Here is a 21,934-nt window from a genome sequence, read left to right as displayed (position 1 = left end):
CTTTGAAAATAACATGATCAAAATAACACTTTGTATTATTCCTAAAACTAAGGAGCTTTGCCCAATGAAAGTTATTATTATATTTTAATAGTGTTAAATATTTGCTGGTATAGATACACTATGAGCTATGTCATCAATCAAAAACATAAGACATAGGCTAAAAAAACCATTATAAAGTAGATAAAATTGACTTTAAGATAAGAAAACAGTTGAATATTTATTAGTCTCTAAAAAGCAAAAAAAAAAAAAAAATTTACTTGATTGGGATCTCCAAAAATTTCTAGAAAATAAAAAGTAAAAGATGTATAATTTAGTTTTAATTGAGTTAACTGTATATATGTAGAAAATAAATGCTAGATATGCCACATGAAAAAGTAGAATGGTAAGACACAGTCTTTATCCTGAAGGTGTTTAGAGACCATGAAGAGTGGGAAGAAAATTGTAAAGTCTTAGAAGATTCTGAAAGAATGAGTACAACATGCACAGTTTGGTGAACAACAAAGGAGGAAAGATAATGGCCATAAATTGCAGGGGAAACAGTATAATATGCCCCAAAATATGCTAGATATTGCAAAATACATTTGTGAAACAGCAAGTCTCTTGGCTGCAACCCAGACAACAGGAGTAAGGTAAGAATAAAGCTGTAGTAGTATGTTGGAAGCACAGTGTACCTAAGTGAGAGAACAGCTTGTACTGTGGTGGACAACAATGGGCCATCAAAGACTTGTTAAGAAAATACTGACATGATCAGAATTTTGATTAGGAACATTAAGCAGCTATAAAAATGAAAGTCAAGCCATATGACTTTACCATTTGCTGAATCTAACAATCACCCAATTCACTGAAGATTTTTGTAACTGACTTATCTTCCTTCTTATCTCATTCTTATTACCTCTCTTCTTATTACCTCTATCTACCATCAACATTGATAACCTATCCAGTAGCAAAATCTCTCAAGTTTTTTATTCCCTTACTTCTGGTGAAGTTTCTTCATCCTACTTCCCCAATTCAATTGTCATACTCATATCCTTGATCTTGTGCTTTTTCAGTAATCATACTTGTCTAAAATATTTCATCATTTTTACTTTCTAAACATAACCTTCACGCTTCGAGCTCCCCTAGTATTCTTATTCTGGTAATCTCTGACTTTACTAAGATGGTCAATTCACTGATCACTTTCTCACAATTTATTCCTTTCTTCATGTTTTGTCTCTATTGACTCTTTACAGCCTGTATTAGTCACCCAAAGGAGTGCTAATGTAAAATACCAGAAATCGGTTGGTTTTTTTAAAGGGTATTTATTTGGGATAGAAGGTTACAGTTACCAGGCCACAAAGCACAAGTTAACTTTCTCACCAAAGTTTATTGCCACGTGTTCAAACAAGATGGCTGCTGACATCTGCCAGGGTTCAGGCTTCCTGGGTTCCTCACTTCCTGGAGCTTTCCTCTCTCTCTAGGTTCAGCTAATCTATCTCTACAAGGCCAGCTTTAGACTCTTAGGTGAACAGCTTCTCTTCCCGGGGCCTTCTCTCTTTTGTCACAACCAAACTCCTCTGTGTGCTTACTTCCCATGGCTCCAGCTCAAGACTCCAGCATCAAAACTCCAACATTAAAATTCCAACACCAAAACTCCTCCCTTCTCTGTGGTGCAGTTTCTCTGTGAGTCCCCACCCACCAAAGGGGTGGGGATGCAACATCCTACTGAGGTGGCCATCAAAGACTTAATCATTATTTAATCAAGTAAAAGTAAAACCTCTCAATCTAATACACTCCAATACAGAGCAAAAGACCAGTTTACAAACATTATCCATTATTTCTTTTTGGAATTCATCAATAATATCAAACTGCTACACAGCCCATAGCCCAGCATTGTAATTCCTCACTCTCAAATAACTTTAACTTCCTTTGCTTCTCTCCCTTTTTATTACTGGTCTCCTAAAACCTCATTAAATGATGCCTGTTCCAAACTTGCTCTAAGACCCCAGAATGATACTAGCAAAAAATATAAAACCATGCTGACTTCTCACTTTGAATGTATTACCATATATCTCAAACAGACACTAATGACAGCTTAACAGTTTTATTACTGTACCCTGGTATGTCCACTTTTCTAACCTCAAAAGGAATATTTCATTACTTCTCATTTTTCATCAGACCTGCTACTACACCTTCAACCTACCTCACTCTCTTCTGAGCCATGTCTCATATTTCATAGGAAAAACAGAAACATCAGACAGGAATTCCCTTATCTTTCCATTATTAAATTAACTAACCTATGGGCATTTTCTTATTGTCAGCAAATATTTTGAATTATTTTTAATATTTGTCCTATTTTACTGTTTCACTTTTCTCCTGCAGGGATGTACTACTATTATTGCAACTTTGCTCATTATTTAGAACTGTACTTTTTCTTGAATCTTTCTCACCTCTTCAGTATTTTTTAAAATTCTTCCTCACTTTTTATTTCTCAAAGTTGCCTTTGTGTCCTTCTAGTCCTCATTTATGACATAATTTATGAATTTTCATTTTTAATTCTTTTCTGAGTGAATACTCCATTTTTGAGTTTGTATCACTGTACTTTTTGCTAATTCATTCATATATCATTTTATTTTTTTTACTTTTATTTGAAATATTAGATCACAGTTGTCACATATACTGTGAATGTCTTTGTTATGCCTTCAGTATTTACAAGGGTATTATTAATGTTCTGTCTATAATAATTTTGAATGAGATTTGATTGTGATCATTTTATTTTCTGTTGCTAAATTTTAAATGAAATACTCTTTCCTGAAATTTTAGAAGCAGATGTTCAATCATGATAGCTTTTCTATCTTTACAGCTCTAGAAATATTTGTTTTTGTGAAGTATTAATATGGCCTCAAGATTTTTCTGAGATCAGCTGGGTTTTCCATGATACCTACCTTTTTCTGGAACTTTTGTTTCCTTTATTTCTGTTTTGTTTCTAACCCCCTCAATTTGGAAGTTATTCCTACAAGTTCTTCAATGTGGGGTTTGTCCTGGAGAGTTCAGCTACTTATTCAGAGTTCTTTGGGACCAGGCTGCTTCAGCCCCTTCAGTATATGACTTCAAGCGCCCCTCCTCCATTTCAACTACTGTTCTCAAATTGGACTGACACTCTGTCCAAGGGTTATTTATATTTGGGGATTTTCCTGTTTTCACATCAAGCAGTTGCTTTACTCTGCTTCCTTTAGTACAAAGAGAGAGAGAATGCAAGCCATGTAGCTATTAGTAAGCTGATTCTATCCACTCATTATTTTGTGGTCTGAAGGGATAACCTGTAACTTCAGTTTTGTTGCAGATGTTTGTTTTTGGTTTTACTCTCTTAATGCTCTATTTCTATGGTGGTTTCAGGAAGACTGAAAAACTATACCACTGCTGCTGCCATTATCCTTGAATTTCCTTTCTACTTATCTAAAAATGTAGTTAATGCTATAAATTTGCTTTGAGTACATCTTTAGCAGCATTCCATGAGTTTTGGTATACTGTATTTTTATGACCATTTAGTTCAAAATATATTTTAATTTCCATTGTGATTTCTTCTTTGAACCATGACTTATTTAGATATATTGCTTAATTTCAAATTATCTTTGTTATTATTCCTAGTGTGAACTCACTGAAGTCAGACAGCATCCTCTGTATGATTTTAATCTTTTGAAATTGGTTGAGAATTGCTTGAAGGCTCAGCATAAGAACAATTTAGGTAAAAGCCGCACAAATCTTTGAAAAGAATTTATATTTTGCCACTAGTGGTTACTGAGTTTTACATATATCTATCATATGTAAATTTAATAAGCATGTTGTTTAAATATTTTATATTCTTATTGATCTTTTTATAGTCTCACTGAGAGAGGATGTTAAAAATCTCCCAATATCATCAGACAATATATTGTTTTATACAGTCACCATTCATTGTATATACTCTTTATTTTGCTCTTCACTTCTCCATACTTTCATTCAAGATCATTTCCTTTCATGAAGAATACCCTTAAATACTTTCTTTAGTGTTGGCCTGCTCTTGACAAATTCTCTTAGTTTGTTTGAAAAAATATATTTTTCTTTCACTTTTGACAAATACATTTTCTGGGTACAGGATTCTGTATTAACAATTAATTTCTTTTAGAACTTTGAAGATACCACCTATAGTAGTTTGATATTCATCAATTCCAAAAAGAGATATTGGACTATGTTTGTGAACTGGTCTGTCCCTCTGGGCATATTAGATTATACTAGCTTAAGAGGCTTCACTTTCACTTGATTAAATAATGATTAAGGTTTGATTGGACCACATCAACTGGAAGTTGCATCCCCACCCCCTTGGTGGGCAGGGACTCACAAAGAGACCACACCACAGAGAACAGAAGCTGCAGTTTTAAGCTGAAGCCTGGGAAATAAGCATACAGAGGAGCTTGGTAGTAAGGCAGAGGCCTTGGGAAGAGAGTTGAGCCATTTGCCTGATAGTGTACAGCTGACCTTGTGGAGAAAACAGAGCAGCTGAGCCTGGAGAGAAACAAGTCCTGGGAGAGAGACAAGACTTATCAGCCTGCAGCTGATATTGGAAGAAGCTGGGACCACAGAACCTTAAGAGGAAGAGGAAGGCTGAGTCACCAGCCATCATGCTTTAACACATGGCAACAGATTTTGGTGAGGGAAGTAACTTAAGCTTTATGGCCTGATAACTGTAAGCTTCTACCCCAAATAAATGCCCTTTATAAAAGCCGACAGATTTCTGGTACTTTGCATCAGCACCCCTTTGGCTAATACACCACCCCATTATCTTCTGAATCTAATCATTTCTGTTGAAGTCAGCTGTCATTCTTTTTGTTGATTCTTTAAAAGGCTTTAAAGATAGTATCATTTTAAGATTGAAGATTTAAGATTCTTCTCTTCATCTTTGATTTACAGCAGTTTTCCTATAGAGTTTCCTGGCATGTTTTTCTTAATATTTATCCTGCTTTAGGTTCAAAGTGCTTCTTCAATCTCTGAGTTGATATCATTCCTTAGCTTTGTTAAATTCTCAACGATAATCTCTTCAAATATTACTTATGCCTTATCATCACTCTCATTCTCTCATCCCTCATTTCTCGTTTTAAAATAAATTACACACATTATAGAATTTTTCATGTCTTAAGTGCCTACTAAGCATTCACTTTATTTCCTCCATGTTTCTGTCTAAATATTTAGTTCTGACCCCTATCTTTCAGTTCCTAATTCTCTCTTAAAAGCTGTGACTTTTTAATCTCGGTTATAACTTTAGTTTTAAATTTCCATTTGATTCTTTTCAAAGATATCAGTTCTCTACTAAAATTTTCCATCTCCTTTAATGTCTTAAACACTTAATCCTATTTATTTTAAAGTTTATATCTAGCAACTTGAACATGAATATTTAGGGACTGTTTCTATAGTCTCTTGATCTTTTATTTTTCCTTTGATATTTTGGCAGTTACTGTATTTTTTCATGCTAGGATATTTTTTATGGAAGGCTAGACATAATGTATAAAAATTACAGAGATAATATGAGGCTCTATATATGGTCTTCCTTTGGAAGAAGTTTATTTTTGCTTCTGGAAAAGTTTATTTTTGCTTCTATTAGGGTAGGGGAAAATCAAAATACAGTTAAGACTGAACTCTTCAAAACTGGGTTTAAGTCCTTGTGAAGATGTGTTTATTTTGATTCATCCTTACTCTTTGATAGACAAGGATTTTGGTGGGCCTTGGAAGGGTGCTGCATTCCAAGTTTGGTCCCCATAGAGTTATGAAGCTACCAAAATCTACACTGACTTTCTCAGCTACCACTCTCTGCCAAGTTACTCAGCTTTTCTGCTGCTACTTTTGAACAAGCAAATAGTTTTCAGAGGAAAATGGGAAATAATTGGGCTAACTTTCCCTACTGTATAGTGACCCAGCAGGCCCTTGCTGTCTTGGTAGTTTTTTGACACAGATGATCTTTCTCCATATTATTTGGCAACTTTACTAATTGTTGTTGTTTTTAAGTCAAAGGTATTCCCAAAACACTGATATGTGTAAACCAGTTTACCTTTATATTTTTAATCCAAAACACTTTTGCTCATGCTATTTTTTACTGCCATGTTGACAAGACACTGGTGATACTGATAAATGTTCTATAATAATCAGTAATATGACAGTATTATAATATTATTTTTATACTGTATCTAATTATTTCATAGGTAACTTGTATCTCTGGAAAACATAATAAAAATACATATAAAGAGTCATCAGTAAAGTTCACTGGCATTGACTTAATCCACAGATACTTCCTTGAGAAAAGTAATATAAAGAGTAAGAACAAAAATGTATATCCCCCAAGCCACACACCCCCAAAATGTGTTGACTTCTGCTTCAGCTTCTCCCTAGAAATGGCAATCAAGTTGCCTCTGCAGAAACAAAACTGTAAGACTCAAACAACTCTCAAATCTCCAAAAGAATAATGCAAATGGTAGAACACAGAATCTCTCAGATGATTAAATAATCCCTCTTGGAATTCCTTTATAACATGGGTTTAGGGAAAGGCTTTATAACTATAACTGAAAATTTATAAGCAACAAAGAAAAGAAAGGTTAATTTGATTACCTAAATATTTTAAATATATCCAAAAAACACCATAAATAAAGTATAAAGACAACTGAAAAACAGGTAGAAAAATATTTACAAATTCTTCAACTTCACTCAGAAAAACGCAACTTAAAATCCATAAAGATACCTTTTCTTATCTATTGGCAAAAAATAAAAAGCATGAAAATACATTCTTTTTACAAGACTATGGGAAAACAGGTACTCCCCACACACTGCTATTGAATGCAAATTGACAAAACTCTTGGGAAATTGGTCTGATCTAACAAAATTACACATCCAAAAAGTGTACGACAAACATTTTTTTAAAAATTAAAAATTACACATCCATTTATCTTTTGACTCAGCAATTCCATTTATCTTTTGATTCAGCAATTCAACTTCATGGAATTTACCCTGAAAATACATGACCAATAACACAAAAACTTAAATGTAGCACTGTTTGTAATTATAGAATACTGCAGTTTACTATTCAGCTGAAAAAAAAATGATGAACACTATGAAATGACAAAGTAATTTTCAGGATCTACTGTTAAGTGAAAAAAGCAAAATTCAAATAAAAATATATTTTCTTAAGTTAGCAAAATAAATACAGGAAGAATAAACAAGAATCTAGTGAAGTTATAACCTACAAAAGTAAGTAAGAACAGGGTAGAAAAGATAGGGGGATGAGAATGGGGGGAAGATAAAAGTGACTCCTCTCTGAGCAGACTTTTTTGGTTCAGTTTTGTCCTTTTGGACAAATATACTAAAAGAGGCAAATAGCAAATGTTAAACTCCAGGTAATAAGTTTGTTTTTTGCAATGGTAAAGGTTCCCAATTCTGAAACTACTTACTATGAATTCTGGGAGCAAGCAAATAAGCAATATGTTTTGGAAAATAGGGCCTGAGTTTCTCACTGTCAACAAAGTGAGTTAGAAATACATAAAGTGGGAAGGCTAAAATGAAACCTATATTTTTAGATTGTAAAGGCTAAAATGTAAGCCTGTCTTGTTAGATTGAACATGTCTTCAATAAAGAATAGAGGTGGTGTGTATGCACACACGTATGTGTACACATACGTACATACATATATTTTCTAATACTACTCATTAAGAAAGCCTAGAAACAATGGCACCCAGTAGCAAAGAGCATACTTGATACACAAGATTTTGATTTTTAAATATCTTTCCCCACTAAAAAGAATCAGGTTCTTTGGAAAAATAAGGGTTCCAAGACTAGGATTGGGAAAGTACATGATGAGCTTGGAATATCTTGCAATGCCAGAAATAAGGAAGTACTCAAAATATGTTGTGGATGTGTCCAAATGACACAGGAGCCAGTTTGAAAGGCTCTACTCGCTAAATTTGGGGCAATTTCACCATCAAAGTAAAGAATAATAGTAACATATCATAGCCATTAATATAAAAAAGAATCTGAGTCTATATTCTAAAAAATACAAAATAAATGGAAAAAGGAGCATTCTTTCTTATATTTAGAATGTCAATTAATAAATGTAGATGAAATAATGGAATTAGAGTATCTTTATTTGGTAGCTATCATAATAATAACTATATCAGACAAGAATCATCAATAGATACTGTAGCAGCTTAATATTATTGATGAATTCCAAAAAGAAATATTTGATTATGCTTGTAATCTGATCTATACCTGGGTATGACTGAGTTATGACTAAGGTTTTGAGTTCCCACCCTTTGTGGGGTAGGGACTCACAGATAAAAGGCATGGCAAAGAACAGAGTTGAGGGTTTTTCTGGTGTTGGATTTTGATGCTGAAGACTTAAGCTGGAGCCCTGAGGAAAGAGAAGCCAGCCCCAGGAAGAAAGGAACCTTGAATCCAGAGAAAAGCAAGCCCCAGGAAAATAGGAACGGTGGAAGCCTGAATCCTCACAAATGTTGGCAGCCATCTTGCTCCAAACAGACTTTGGTGAGGGAAGTAACATGCTTATGGCCTGGTATCTGTAAGCTCCTACCCCAAATAAATACCCTTTATAAAAACCAACCAATTTCTGACTAATTTGGCTGACTAATACGAATACTAAATGAGGGAGCAAAAGTTTGCTGAAAAACAGGATATCTACATATGCTCAAAAGTATCACTCTAGAAGATAGCTATTATTAATTACAAAGAGAAATATAATAGCAGTGGAGAAACATAGCAGACACCACCCTAAAATGTGGTCCAACTTAACTTCATCAGTAAGGGGTAACTAGACATCATGACTGTCTTGATAGGATATACTGTGGACAAAGAATCACTTCTGCAGAAAAATAAGATAATCTGATTCTAATCGTAAGGAAACATCAGACACTGTAGTAGAGAAGGGTATAGACACACATATATTCTATATGTCTATATATAATTACATACAGTGTGCTATATTAAGTATGTGTGTGGGTCTGTACATAATGACAACAAAATGTGGTAAAATATTACCAGTTGGTAAATCTACAGGAAAAATATACAGAAATTGTTGAAATGTTCATATTATTTTTGAAACTTTTCTGTTAAGTCCTATAAGTTAGTCAAAATTAAAAGGTGAAAAGAAAAAAGACTCCTACTGGCAAACTGGAGGACATGAGCCATTAATAAAACACCTGCTTATTTCTGGGAAGGGTCTTCAAGCTCTGTAGTGAACGCCTCCAAGGAGTGTCATAAGGTACATTGGAATGCGGAAGTGCTATCACATTCGATAGGAATAAAGGGATGATAAAACCATTTTGGCATGCTTCCATAATTGGTTGTTCTGAAATTTCCAATAAATAAATTCTTCCCTTTGCTTAAAGAAGAAATCGTGAATTCTGATAAGAAATGGAAGCAAAAAAAAAAAATTGTGGACAAAATTAGATCTCAATTTTATTAAAGATAAATACACACACACACAAAGAAAAGAAATATACTTATATATGTATAATGGTTATCTTTGGGTGATAAAATACTGATGTTTTCTTACTGTTTTCTAAAATTAAAACAATCCTTTACAAGGAAGAAAAGTTTGGGGTAGGTATTTTACAAGGAATCATCAATGGTATTCAATTGTTGATGAATCACCAAGAATGGAAGGAATGACTACTAGTTTTCGAAATTAGGCAGACATTGATTTTTGAAGTGTTGATTTGTGCTGAGTGGTGAAATTAAGTCACATACATAATAGAAAGAATATTGATCTTGGAATCTGGAGATCTGAAATTATCTAGCACATTTGTTTATTTGTTGGTTTCCTCCCTTCCCATAATGTACCTATCACAAACAGTATGATCCTGTCTTTTCCCCTGATGTATGCCAATACTGAGAACTCTGCCTGTCAAAGAGTAGGTATTCAATAAAAATTGGATGGATGAGGGCTGGGTGCAAAAGTTAGGTTGTAGCATCTAGAGAGGCAGGTTGGTATAAGGAATGAGGGAAGACACCCTTGTCACAGCTTAGACGGGGAAAGAACATGGGAGTGAGACCCCTCCAGAAACCCCCTGAGGGAAGGCTGCTACTAAGAACAAAGCCTTAAAATTCCACCAAGGCCCTGGTCATAGGTCCCATTTGAATCTTCCAGGCTGAAAAGGAACAGCCAGATAACTCCAAACAGAAAACCCTCCCCATTGGTCCCCTGAGGGTTAACAGGGGGGATGGAAAGGCAACCAATCAGAACAGCAAATAGTTGGGGTCCTCCCCCAACATTAGGAAGTGGGAGGAGGGAAGAGCAGCTTTAATAAAGGCAACCCTCAGCACCAGGTGGTCTCTCAGCCTGGAGGACTCCCGCACTCACATTTTGAGCGCATACTAATTCTTTTAGTAATTCTTTACTCTCCTTTCTGAAATAAGTTTTTACTGACCTAATTAAACTGGGGCATCTCTGACTTCCTTCTCGCGATGTAGCCAAGAACCTAGATAACGCAGCAGGTTCCACTAACACTAGGAAAGAATTTTGGCTTCAGAGTCAGGAAGGCCTCCACCATTTACCAATTGATACTGAACTTCTATGAGCAAAATTTCCTCACCTATTTATCAGAGTTGAGGTGAGAACGGTACGTGCCAGTATTAGCACAAAGGCCTAGCAGTGTTAAAAATATAAGTAGACACTAAAATGTTAGTCCATTCAAATTTTGGTTTTGGCATAACTGTAGATACACACACCCCTCATTTAAAAAAAAATTCTAGCATGTTATTTTGATTTTAACATTAAAAAATCAATTTGCTGTCGATGTGCTAGCCAAGCCCTGAATCTCAACGGAGTTGCAACACCTCCTCTCAAGTTCAGTGGACTCACCCAGGACAACTAACCAGAAGGAAATGACGGATAAACAACATACCCAGAAACTGAGTGCCTACAACTGCAAGCAAGAGAGTCCCATCCATTGAATGTTTGGGATCGAAGTCCTCTTCAATTAATGGAATGGGCACCACCATCCCAGAGTCCTCAGGATTGGGAAACAAACTATGAACTAAAATAAACTTACTAGTATTCTAGTATAGACTTACTGTGATTCTAACAATGAAAAAAAAAAACCATTGTTGTGGAGGCAGTGACCCATGGATGTTTTGGCATTAGAGAAAGGGAAAAACAGGAGTAATAGGGGGACATTTTCAGGACTTGGGAATCATCCTAAATGGCATTACAATGACAGGTACAGGCCATTATATATCCAGCCATAACCTACGGAGTCGAATGAGAGAGTGTAAACTATAATGTAAAACATAATCCATGCTTAGAGGCAATGCTCCAAAATGTGTTTATCAATTGCAATGAATGTACCACACTGACAAAAGATGTTGCTGATGTGGGAAAATGTAGGTGTGGGGAGTGGGACATATGGGAATCCCCTATGTATTCTCTGTAACATTTATGTATTTGAAGTATCTTTTAAAAAGTAAAATGAAAAAAAATCAATTTGCAAAACAAAATTTGTAGGATATTTTTCTCAGGCAATACTTCCCAACTTCCTTTATTGTTTTGTTTCTCTTTGTCAAGATTTCAAAATCTCCAATTGCAAAAGATTTTGGAGCTCAGTATGCCCTCCCTTCCCATGAATGAAAACCAACATTGGTAGAGATGCTGACAATAAAGTATTTTGAACAGTGAACCAGAGAGTGGAAATGAAAAATAAGAAAGAAAAAAGAAGGGGGTGCAGCAAGGTCAGGAGAGGGGAGCCGGGAGCAATGTTATGACAAAGATAAAAATCATACTCATTTATGGGGGGAGGAGTGGGGCGAAGGGGGTGGGGGATATATGGGGACCTCATAATTTTTGAATGTAACATTAAAAAAATAAATAAAGACCAAAAAATGCTAAAAAAGATCATACTCATATCAAAGGCTAACATGTATTAAACATTTACTACACCCAAGGGCCAGGTACTCTTCTGGGAATGTTAAATAGATAAATTTTAATCATCACAACCACCGGTTGAAACAGAAACTCTTAACACTATTTTACCTATAAGGAAACAGAGGTAGAGAACAGTCAGTAATGTTCTCGAAGTGTCTAGGCTAGTAAATGACCAAGGTCAAGCAATTAGCTGGTGGCAGAGCAATTCTGACTCCAGAGCTTAAGTTCTTCCATTCATGATATTCCACCTTTCCACAAGATATTACACAAATCAGATTTAAAGAACCTATTACTGCAATTTTTGTGACACGAACAATGTTGACAGGCGGTCATGTTTTGATTAAGAAATTATAGAAATTTAAGAAAACAATGATGAACTGTTACCTACGGTATGAACTACACTTCAAATTTAATTTTTAGACAACTTATTTTCTGATCACACAATATTTATATAATTACGTATAGCAGCAGTTCTGGAAATACCTTAAGCATGGGGCCTGAAAATCCACAAGAATACTGCGCTCCATCGTTTGTCAGGGTTTAAATACAGCTCAATATGGAATAATGTATTATCACGAAAGCTATTTACAAACAATAAAGTACCTTAATATCACCTAGATTTTTTGTATTTTTAAAAATATTATCTAAATACTTTTAACATGAACAGCTCGCTCCAGTACTATTTTACTTTTAAAGTTCATATATTTAAAAATCTTTTTTTCTTAAAGTATTTCCATAACACTTATCCCTAAGGTCTTGGAACAACAAAGTGAAAATGAACTTTCATAACTGCATTTCGATCTGCACCTGAGACTCAGCCAAGGGCAACAGTGCTAAACTAAACATGAGCAGGTGAACGGGAAAATCATCTCCGCTGTGACCCGGCCATCCTAGCTCTCCTCCCGCGACGCCCAAAGGAGCCGGAGACAGGCGACAGCGACCGTGCTGCCGCGCTAGGCCTCTACTACGCTTCCACTCTCCACATCCGCTCAACGCCGAGCCGGGAAACTGGGGTTTCAAAAGCACCAGGCTTTGCTGAAAGCCTTCCATCAGTCCCAGAATCTCCAACTTGGGGAAAGGAGGAAAACCTAGGCGGCAGGGGACGAGGCCGGTAGGGTCGAGAAAAGCGGGAGAATGCAACAAATGCACTTAGCTAAAACTGGAGGGGAACAGTGACAGGCCAGGACGCCACTCGACCCCGGGGCTCGGGGCTCGGAGCTCGGCGCCTCCCGCCGGCCGCCCTAGAGGTGCGGGGTCAGAGGGCGGCAGCGGGAAAGCGACGAGCAGATTGGCTGGTGGCCCGGCGCGCAGGCGCTCGGGGTGGGCCGGTGCCCACCGCAGCTGCGTCTGCGGGGCTCTAAATCAGCGGGGCTCTAAATCTTCCACCTACTCACCAAGGCCTGGAAATGCTGGCCAGTAACTGGGGCTTGGCGGGCAGAGCAGCACAAGGCAGGGAGCGCGCCGAAGGCGGCGGACGTCGCCGGCGAACCCAACCACCACCACCTCCCAGAAGGGGCGCGCGGGGCGTTCCCAGAGCCCCGAGAGGCGGGGTGCAGCGGGCGGGACTCCGGGAGAACAGGGCGCTGGCCGGGATGACTACTGGCCCCCTTCTCCGCGAGGGACGGGAGGGGCGTTGTGCAAAGACCCGAGAGTGTTTCCGGAAGTCCGCACAAGCAGAATACAGCGGTGGGGGGTGGAGCCGGGCTGAATTCTCCTCCTCTTTCTCCAACTAGAGCTGACCACCTCATTTTCAGAAAGTTTTCCGAAGCTCAGCTGGGAAGTCCTCGCTAATAGAGATCAGCTATATTTGATATGAGGTGTTTAAATGTTGCTTTTAACTCTAGTTCACTGGTTGTTGTCAAACTTTTTACGTTGAGGGACCGTTTTACCTTTTGTTTTGAAATGGAACTTTACGTGGGAGCCCCAGGTAAACAGATAAAGTTGGCAGGTTTACGTAATTTGCAAAGGTTTATCAAATCATTTGTGCTGTAGTACTTATAAAAATAATTATTGAGAACAATAAGGCTGATTAGAGGAACAAATTTTGAAATAGGGATTACAGCTGAAGCTTTCCATCTTACATCAGCCTCTGAAGCCAAGAGAATTCTCTATTTTGCTTTGGTTACATAGTTACAAGGAAACCCTGGCTCGCAGGTTGTACTTGTCGATGAGAACAGTTTTGTAAAGGCTCTCCTTAAAAATCTCAGTGGAATTTTTAAAACAAATTTTAATTGTGAAATATACATATGTGAATGTATACAGTGTCTGCACATTATAAATAAGAATAAAAATTATCCCCAGGTTTCCACTTCAGAGTTTAAGAAATAGAAAAATACCAGTATCGCGGAAGTCTCCTGTGAGGGTCTCTGTCAACGCATTGCTTTTCTTCCTAGCCAAAAATAATAATTATGAATTTTGTATTGCTCATTCCCTTGGTTTTTAAAAAATTTATATATGTACTATTTCCTAAAAAATAGTGTTCCTGGTTTTGTACTTTATATTAAAATGAACAGTATTGCATTTTTTTCTTTTTAATTTTTTTCATTAAGCATTCAGTTTTTAAAAATCATCTGTAAATGGTTTACATCTATCCAAGTGTTGTATCATCTATTACACCCACCATTATAAGGCTTTTTAATTTCTGCCTGACAATAGCATCTGATAGATCTTTTTATTTGCATAATTATTTTATATGCTTATTGACTACTTGGGGCCCTGTTAATTGCCAGTTTTCAATTTTTGCCTCTTTTTGTTTTTGTTTGTTTACAAGATTCTTCCCTACCTGAAATCTTAAGATATTCTCTTATTTTACTCTAAAAGTTTTAAAGTTTAATTATGAAAAATTTAGATACCGAAAAGACAGAGAATAACATTGGGAACACCCATGCACTCAACTCTGTGTATTCATACATTTTGCAAGCCCTTTCATCCTGACTCTTCTCTAAAACTAGCTTTGCTCTTCTTGGCTGTTTACTTTTTTATTTAAATTGTAATATCAGCCAACCAAGACTATAAAAAAAAAAAATTCTATTTGGATTTTGACTGTAATGGAAATGCATTTATAGATTAAGGGGAACCAACTTCTTATCTATGAATGTGGTATATTTCTCCATTTATTCAGGTCTTTTATGTTCTGTAATGCTTCCTAATGTTATTAGTGACTTTGAACATCTTTCATTATATAGGCCCCTAGATTTTATTGCTAAATGGAAGCTACTTTTCTTTAAATTAATCTTCTAAGTGGTTATGAGTGTAGTACTAAAACAGACATCATTTTTTGTATATTGTTCTCATATCCAGAAACTTTGCGAATTTTTTTGTTTCCTTGCATTATTTCTTTGTTACCCCTCTGGATAGTCTATATAAATAGGAATATCTTTTGCAAGTAAGGGTAATTTGTGCCCATGTTTTTCTGTTCTTAAACCACTTATTCATTTTCTTTTTCTTATTTACTAGCCAGGACTAACAATACAATATTTAATGGCAGTAAAGACAGCATCCTTATCTCATTCCTGAATTTTCTACAGTAAAGTAATAACATGAAGTATAATGTTTGTTATGAGTTCTTGATAGACTCTTTACTGAGATTATTAAATGTTCTGTTCCCTATTTGCTGAATGTTTAATTTTATCATGAATGGTTAATTTTATCAAGTTGCTTTCTGCAGCCATAAAGATAATCATTGTTTCCTACTTTAATATGTTTATGGGGACCTAATATGTTAATAGATTTTCTGATGTTGAATGACAGGGAGTGGATTTTATTTTATAAATATGTTAATATGTGCTGACTTGCTTAAAAACAATTTGGATACTGTGTCTGACAATGTAAACAAATTAGGGTTAATAGATTATCAGTGTATCACCTTCTCCAACTGTCAGATTCATTGCATAGTAGAGTATTCAAACTGGATTGGGATTACAGCTGATGTCCCATCCTGTAATTCTGCTCTGCTTATCCTTTGCAAGGAATGTTGAGATAGCACTAATAGAGAAAATGTTGTCAATTTATATTTTTTCCCACATAGTTTTTTTTTCTCCAAAATACTTTGTGTAGAATATGTATTTTTGTTGTCATTGTTTATATTCTTGAAAGATAGGAATACAATGTTTTGTTGCAATGATCATATCCTATATATATATTTTATGTATACTTAATATTCTTCCAAGTGATTACTGCCAAGTCCAATTTTCTATTTCTCATATGTATTTTTTTTTAATTGTTTAAGCAGTTCCCTGAATGAAAATAGTGTAGAATTGGATAGATTTATAAATACTGATTTGGAAAGGTTCCCAAGATAAATTAGTAAATGAAGAAAATATGTTCAATAATACTTACAGAATGAGTCAATTTATATAAAATTTAAAATGCATGCAAGCTTTTAAATTCAGATGAAATATCTGAAATGATATGTACACTGTTAACTGTATTAATCTATTTTTTTTCTATCAGCACATATTCACCAGGTGATGACTCCAATTACAGCTGCTGTCCAAGATGTGGTATCATTGCTTGAGGAAATCAGGATATTCCCTGGTACCTGGTGTACAGCTGTTGATCTGGCAAATACTTTTTCATTAATTGCCATTAGTAAGGACCATCAGAAAAAGTTTGCTTTCAGCTGGCAAGGCCAGCAGTATACCTTCACTGTCCCGCCTGAGGGGTATATCAACTCCCCAGCCGTATGTCATAATATTGTCTGCAGAGACCTTGATCATTTCTCCCTCCCATAAGACATCACACTGGTCCAGTATATTGATGATATCATGTTGGTAGGACCTAGCGAGCAAGAAGCAGCAAAGACTGTAGTCTTATTTGTAAGGCATTTGCATGAGAGAAGTTGGGAGATAAATCCAACAAAAATACAGGGGCCTTCCACCTCAGTGAAATTTCTAGGTATCCAGTGGTATGGGCATGTCAATTTATCCCTTCTAAAGTGAAGGATAAGCTGTTGCATCTGGTCCCTCCTATGACAAAAAAGAGGCACAATGCTTAGTTGGTCTCTTTGGATTTGGGAGAAAACACATTCCTCATTTGAGTAAGCTACTGCAGTCCATTTACTAAGAGACCAGAAAAGCTGCTAGTTTTAATTGAAGACCAGAACAAGAGGAGGCTCTGTGACAGGTCCAGGCTGTTGTGCAAGTTGCACTACTACTTGGGCCATATGATCCAGCACATCCAATAGTGCGGAAAGCTTCAGTGGCAAGTAGAGATGCTGGCTGGAGCCTTTGGCAGACCCCTATAGGAGAATCACAATGCAGACCCTTAGAATTTTGGAGCAAAGCCCTGCCATCCTCTGCAGATAACTACTCTCCTTTTCAGAAACAGCTTTTAGTGGGATCCTGGGCCTTAGTAGAGACTGAATGCTTAACCATGAGCCACAAAATTATCATGAGAACTGGGATGCCTATCTTGAGCTGTGTATTGTCTGACATGCCAAACCATAAAGTTGGGCATGCACATCAGCACTCCATAATAAAGTGGAAGTGGTGTATACGAGATAGGACTTGAGCAGGTCCCAAAGGCACAAGTAAGTTACAGGAAGTAGAAGCCCAAATACCCATGGTCACCACCCTGCCATATTACCTCCTCTTTCCCAGCCCACAGCTTTGGCCTCATGGGGAGTTCCTTACACTCAGTTGACTAAGGAAGAGAAAACTCAGGTCTGGTTTACAGATGCTTCTACATGATATGTAGGTACCTCCTGAAAGTGGACAGCTGTAGCACTGCAGCCCTTTACTGGGACATCCCTGAAAGACAGTGGTGTGAGTAAATCCTCCCAGTGGGCAGAACTTTGAGCATTGCACCTGATTGTTCATTTTGCTTGGAAGAAGAAATGGCCAGAGGCACATTTGTACACTGATTCATGGGCTGTTGCCAATGGTTTGACTGGATAGTCAGGCAATTGGAAGGAACATGATTGGAAAATTGGTGACAGAGGTCCAGGGAAGAAGTATGTGGATAGACCTTTGCTGAGTGGGCATAAAACATAAAAATATTTGTGTCCCATTTGAATGCTGATCAGAGGGTGACTTCAGCAGTGGAAGATTTTAATAATCAAGTAGATAAGATAACCCACTCTGTGGCTAATGCGCAGCCTCTTTCCCCAGCCACTCCTGTCATTGGTCAATGGGCTCATGAACAAAGTGGCCATGGAGGTAGGTATGGGGGTTATGCATGGGCTCAGCAGCATGGACTTCCACTTACCAAGGCTAACTTGGCTACAGCCACTGCTGAGTGCCCAGTCTGCCAGCAACAGAGACCCACACTAAGCCCCTGATAGGACATCGTTCCCCAAGGTAATCTTCCTGGTTGCAGGTTAATTACATTGGGCCACTTCTACCATGAAAGGGACAGTGATTTATTTTAACTGGAAAAGACACAGACTTCAGATGTGCGTTTGCATTTCCTGCATGCACTGCTTCTTTGAAACTACCATCCATGGACCTATTGAATGTCCTATCTACAACCATGCCATTCCACACAGCATTGCTTCTGATCAAGGAACCCATTTCACAGCAAATGATGTGTAGGAATGGGCACATACCCAAGAAATTCACTGGTCTTACCATGTTCCCCATCACCCTGAAGCAGATGGATTGACAGAATGGTGGAATGGCCTTTTGAAGACTCAATTGCAGTGCCAACTAGGTGGCAACACCTTTGAGGGCTTGGGCAGTGTTCTCCAGGAGGCTGTGTATGCTCTAAATCCATTCTATGGTGCTATTTCTCCCATAGTCAGTATTCATGGGTCCAGGAATCAGGGGTGGAAATGGGAGCGGCACCACTCACTATTACCCTTAGTGACCCACTAGGAATGTTTTTCTTCCTGTCCCTGCAACCTTAAGCTCTGCTGGTCTACAGGTATTGGTTTCAAAGGAGGAGTGCTGCCACCAGGGAACACAGTTTTGATTCCATTGATCTGGAAGTTAAGACTGCCACCCAGCCATTTGGTGTCCTCTTACCTCTGAATCAACAGGCAAAGAAGGGGATTACTGTCCTGACTGGACTGATTGATCCTGACTATCAGGGGGAAATAAAAGTGCATCTACTTAATGAGGGTAAAGAAGAGTTTCCCTGGAATACAGGAGATCTTCTAGGGCTTCTCTCAGTACTGCCGCTCCTTGTGATTAAAGTCAATGGAAAACTGCAACAACCCAATCCAAGTAGGACAAACAATGGCCCAGAATCTTCAGGAATAGAAGTTTGGGTCACCCCACCAGGCAAAGAACCACGGCCAGCTGAAGTGCTTGCTGAGGGTAATGGGAACACAGAATGGGTAGTAGAAGAAGATAGTGATAAATATGAACTTCTGCCATGTGACCAGTTACAGAAATGAGCTCTATTAATACTCATGAATCTTTCTTCCTTGAATATAGGCCTTTAGATGTTTGGAAAAGTAAAACAATTGCTCAGTGGATGTCTTTCCCATTGCTTGTTACAAGTAATTATTTTCCTTAATACAAATTTTGGGGAGAATACACAAAAGGGTATCCCTCGTTGCAGTGCCAGGGGTGGTGAGTATTCTTTTGGCTAAAGTACGTTTAAGATTATTTTTTAGATATAAGGAGCAGTGACTTTTTTTTTTGACCAGTGACATTTAAATAAAAGGTATATTCTAGTGCCCCATTCATGTGTTCTGTGGATAGGTGGATGAAGAAAGGAGGACCTAAATTGAACCTTGTTAGTGAGTGGATGTAGCTCAAGTAGTTGAGCACCTGCTTCCCATGTGCAGAGTCCCAGGTTATATCCCCCAGTACCTTCTAAAAACAGGCAAACAAACAAACGAACAACAATACCAACTCTCATTCGGGAGTGGATGTAGCTCATTGATTGAACACTTGTTTTGCACGTGATTGAGCCCAGGTCCTGGGTGCAATCCCTGGCTTAAAAAAAAAAAAAAAAAAAAAAAAAGGAACCTTCCAAACCTAATGAAAAACTGACATCTCAGTATAAGATCAGGTGCCATGATACCCCTACCCTTCCACTGTGTCTGCAGTCTAGTATTCACAGATTAAAACTCCCTTATCAGAAGTCTGATCCATTCTCTGGCTGGAGATGTCATCATGCAGATGGAGTTTTGCCCTGGACACTTGCAAACAGACTGGCACACCAGGCCACAGTTCAAGTATTTATACCCCATGCAAATGCACCCCTCTTTGCAACTGCCACCAGAGAAGCCATGCCCTGGTTAGCTAGCTGTATGTATTTGTAACTCTCCCTGGCAGATATCTACTAAGGTCTATTGATTGAATTATGCCACCAGATTCTCTTACAGTTCTTGTTTTTGAGTGGCTAGGGTTTGTGAGTTCTCAACTAGTGTGTCCCCATCCTTTTTCACATTTTATCAAACAGAGAAAATGCTATTTTCTTGTAACAGTGAGACAAACAGTCTGCTTTCAGTGAACACAAGTCCAATATCTCTGGCTGTCCAAGACCCTATATTGTAAATTCTAGGGTAAAGGAGATCAATATCTTGGTATACCAGTAATACATTAGTGACACCCTCAATGGGAATCTTTCCCCTAGTTAATTTATTTCACTTCACCATCACACTCTGCCATGTAGAGTCTTCCAGAAATTGGGGCTCTACCAATTATTCTGGTAGGACTACAGAAAGCCACATCGGCTGTGGTTGGCCTGGGAAGTTGTCCATCCATGAGTAAGGACTAGGTCTGGACAATCTCTTTATCAGTGCTGTATTAGTAAGCCCCTGAAAATCTTTTGTGAACTAGAGTTATTATGCAGTTCTGCATCTTATGGTTTTATCTTATAGCCTAGGCCATGTATTTCTATTTTTTTTATTTTATTTTATTTTATTTTATTTTCTTATCACTTGCAGTAATAAGAGATCTGAATAATGGTGATACTTTTAGTTGTGTCTTTTGGTCATGAGAGATAAATTTTTTTGTGTTCCTTTTTGATTGACTAATTGAGTTAAAATCACCCTGTGGTTTGAACCCCTGCTAAATTTTGATTTCAGTCCCTAGAGGACTCACAGAACTGTAGCAGCAGAATTCTCAAGCCAGCCCTGTGCATTCCAAGAGGAAGGGCTTTCTGAGAATCCAAGCTGTCAAGTTCTCTAGAGGTAGCTGTGTCAATGGGTAAGTAGCATGGCACACATATAGATATTCCTCTCTCCTCTTTTCTGTGCTATATTATTTCATAATGTTTTCTTAAGTTTATAATTAACCGTGACTAAAAACTAGGTATAGGATCTTAAAACAGAGAATATTGCCTTATGATCCATATTCTCTTACTTTCATTATTCTAGGTTTTTATGATTTGGGAAATATTTCTTTAAAATTTCTGTTTTTGAATTGCTAAACTGATGGCAGTAAATAGCTCTAGAAAGAGAGAGCTATCTAAATGGTCAAATTAAATAATGAAAGTAACAAGCATCAGGACGCTCCTGCCACACTCTAAAAGACTAGAGTCTCCTTGACAGCATGGATTTTTCCTTTTTTATCTTTATATTTCCTGACCCAACAAAAATTCTTGACATAAAAAAAGAATTCGACAAGTGAACATTTGAAAGCATAAATGCAGTATGTAACCATTATTATTTACTCCCTGGTAGTTACTGATTATTCCAGTCCTAGAAGTATCTGACACTTGAATAGTTTGTCTTTCTTTTCTCCAATTCTAGAAGTTTCATTTAAGTGTCATAGATATATCATGCCATTTTATGCCTTTGCTCATAATTTCACTCACCGAAGATGTCTTCTCAGTTCCTGTTCATAGCCTCTCCACTTGAATTAGTCAGAGTTCTTGTTTGCAAGTAACAGAATATGAATCTTGGCAACTAAAACATAAATAGATTTTTATGTGAATAGTTATGAATCATATTGAAGCATCAAGATGAAGGCTGGATATGAGAGTATGACAATGGACAATTGGGAACACAGCCTCATACAATAGTATATTAGGGCACTGCTATTTTCAGGCTGCACTAAAGCTCTCAATGTTGCTGGTACCATCTTGAATAACTTTTCAGTTCTTCCT

At 37.3% G+C, this 21,934-nt stretch overlaps 1 protein-coding gene across 2 annotated transcripts in view; it reads right to left on the bottom strand.

Annotated features, from left to right (window-relative positions):
• The window catches only part of MANEA (mannosidase endo-alpha), a 43,675-nt gene extending 21,941 nt beyond the window's left edge, over positions 1-21,734 (bottom strand). Inside the window, exon 1 of one of the 2 annotated variants that reach the window (XM_023589831.3) lies at positions 21,644-21,734. The gene's annotated coding sequence lies outside the window, so the exon portion shown is untranslated. Of the gene's footprint in view, positions 1-13,323; positions 13,756-21,643 lie in introns of those variants that run through there. The other variant, XM_004462078.3, reaches the window with a different exon arrangement.
• Between the last annotated feature and the right edge of the window lie 200 nt (positions 21,735-21,934).

This window comes from Dasypus novemcinctus, chromosome 11 (assembly GCF_030445035.2).
Source record: "Dasypus novemcinctus isolate mDasNov1 chromosome 11, mDasNov1.1.hap2, whole genome shotgun sequence".
Taxonomy (NCBI): domain Eukaryota; kingdom Metazoa; phylum Chordata; class Mammalia; order Cingulata; family Dasypodidae; genus Dasypus; species Dasypus novemcinctus.
The sequence above is the reverse complement of the archived record's forward strand: the minus strand, read 5'-3'. Positions and strand labels throughout refer to the sequence as shown.